This window comes from Schistocerca serialis, chromosome 12, assembly GCF_023864345.2.
Source record: "Schistocerca serialis cubense isolate TAMUIC-IGC-003099 chromosome 12, iqSchSeri2.2, whole genome shotgun sequence".
NCBI lineage: Eukaryota > Metazoa > Arthropoda > Insecta > Orthoptera > Acrididae > Schistocerca > Schistocerca serialis.
The window spans coordinates 104157775-104160478 of record NC_064649.1 but is presented as its reverse complement, the minus strand read 5'-3'; the positions used below and the strand labels follow the sequence as shown (position 1 = coordinate 104160478).

The 2704-nt window shown below is 45.9% G+C and overlaps 1 non-coding gene across 1 annotated transcript; it reads right to left on the bottom strand.

Annotated features, from left to right (window-relative positions):
* Positions 1-689: 689 nt before the first annotated feature.
* On the bottom strand, positions 690-763 carry Trnat-ugu (transfer RNA threonine (anticodon UGU)). The gene has a single exon. It is a non-coding gene; the product is annotated as a tRNA-Thr (tRNA).
* Between the last annotated feature and the right edge of the window lie 1941 nt (positions 764-2704).

Sequence of the window (2704 nt, the reverse complement as noted above, 5' to 3'; positions counted from 1 at the left end):
TAGGATCCATGAGTCCGATGCCCTCCAGCAACACACTGTGAACTGTGACATAGCTCCTGTCAACATCTCCGACCATTGTGCATATCAGTGTTACCTTAACCTATAATGTCAGCAAATTTGTACAATTTTGGTAAACATTTTTGGATACAGTGATCAATAGATTATTATATTTTAACCAAAGTTCAGTCTTGATCACAACACTTATGTCTCAATAACATAGGTGTCAACTGACTGACTTCGTAGCAGCTGAGGAGAGCTCTGCCTACCATCCTCCAAGGAAGCCATGGGTCTGAAGATGGTTATATAAATATAACTGAAACCGGTCACCTATGTTATTGAGAAATAAGTGTTGTGATCAAGACTAAACTTTAGTTAAAATATAAGTCAGCAAATTTAACGCGGCAAAGACTACTGGAAATTAAATATCAGCCTTCTGCAGGATGCCGAACTTGAAGAGGAGGTGAACATAACATGGCAACAGCTGGAGCGGCACCGACGTCGTTACGCTAGCGTTCTACAGTGGTGGATTCAGTGTGACAAGCCTAAATTACGCCTTACCCTCATGAGCTACGCCCGACAAAAAGCTTTTGGCACAAACAGACTATTGAATTTTAAATGATGACTAACTGAAAACCTCAGCTGCCGACAGGTGTTGTTGATATACCTCGATGTGGACAGGTGAAAATGTGTGCCCCGACCGGGACTCGAACCCGGGATCTCCTGCTTACATGGCAGACGCTCTATCCGTCTGAGCCACCGAGGACACATTTTCAGCTGTCTTCATCGAGGTATATCAACAACACCTGTCGGCAGCTGAGGTTGTCAGTTAGTCATCATTTATTCCAGGGGAAAGCTGCACGGTCATCAACGGTAACTGTTCTTTCGAGAACAAGTTACTGCCTTCGTATATAATAGTGAAAGGCTACCCAGCCATTGACCTTCGTCTGCGCGAATGCGCACAGGTTGCCCAAACTCTTACGGGAATCGCCAAAGCGTGCGCGAGTAATGAGTGGGTGGGCAAAAAAGGTTCAATGCATATGTAGAATTGTGGACAGTTGGGAATGTGAGTCTCATGGGAAGCGTGCAAGGGATAAGTCCCTGCAGTCGCGCTATTCGTCTGTGTCCTCGGTGACTCAGCTGGGTAGAGCGTCTGCCATGTAAGCAGGAGATCCCGGGTTCGAGTCCCGGTCGGGGCACATATTTTCAGCTGTCCACATCGAGGTATATAAACAACACCTGTCGGCAGCTGAGGTTTTCATTTATTCATCATTTATTCCAGGGAAAATCTGCACGGTCATCAACACTAACTGTTCTTTCGAGAACAAGTTGCTGTCTTAGTATATATTGAATTTTACTATCGCTGTTTGAGCGAACTGTACAGTCGCACTACTAATCCTTCTCGCCATATTGATGTAGAGATCAAACGATATAAAGCGATAATCACGGCGATACAACGCAAACGAATGCAAGGTATCATCGTGCGAGCCCACCCCAAAGACGTTGCCGCCGAAGAACGGACTTCCATGTACCGTATTCTCAGAACGACGAAACGGTGTAAAGCCATGTTGATTGAAGCCGTCGTTGATGACGGCGAGAATGCCATCACGAAGCAACGTGACATCATCTCGCACGTCTACGACTATTACAGTCAACTTTACAAGAAGCAATCCGTTGATGAACACTCGTGCGACGATTTTCTTAGGATCTTGAGTTGTCGCTTGTCACAACAGGATAATGCAAATCTGGAATCTCTTTTCACAGAGGATGAAATCCGACTGGCGGTCCACAGTGCAAAAAAAGGGAAATCACTAGGACCCGACGGTCTCAGCGCTGAGTTTTACCAGCACTACTGGAACCTCCTCGGTCCGACACTCCTCGAGATAGTGAAAGAAATCTAGCACCTGGAAGTAATACCCAAGGTATTTACAGAAGGTATCATCTTGCACTTACCGAAAAAAGGCAACAGCAGGAAGGTAGAAAACATGCGACCCATCACCATCCTTAACGCCGATTTCAGAATCATTACCAGATCAGTTAAGCTTCGGATGCAAATCGTTATGCACAAGGTTTTAGGCAGTTACCAGTACAGTGCAGTGCAAGGCCGAAGTGCAATCTCAGCTGCCTGTGATTTAAGGGACATCATCTGTCCATATGCTGAAACCAAAGGACAGAGAGCTCTGATGTTTCTAGATTTTGAGAAGGCGTATGACCACGTACGTCATGACTTCCTCTTTAAAAGCACGGCGAAACTAGGTTTTGGACCTCATCTCATAGAATTAATTCGCAAACTTACTAGAAACGTCTCTTCCCCGGTTCTCATTAATGGCCATTTTACAAAAGAAGTTTTCATTGGGCAATCCATCCGACAATCATGTCCTCTGTCAATGGTTTTTTGCGCCATTGCAGTAGAGTTGCTACTGAACAACCTAGCGTACAGTGGGATCGAGCTTAGAATCGATTCTGTCACTATCCCATGCATTGCGTATTCTGACGATATATGTGTAACTGCGTTATCATCACAACAACATCTGGCAGCAGAAACTCTTTTACAAACATTCACGTTTCTTTCAGGAGCAATATCAGCCGGCCGGTGTGGTCGAGCGGTTCTAGGCGCTTCAGTCTGGAATCGCGCGACAGGATTCGAACCTGCGACTGTGGTGGTCGCGCGGTTCCAGACTATAGCGCCTAGAACCCCTCGGCCACC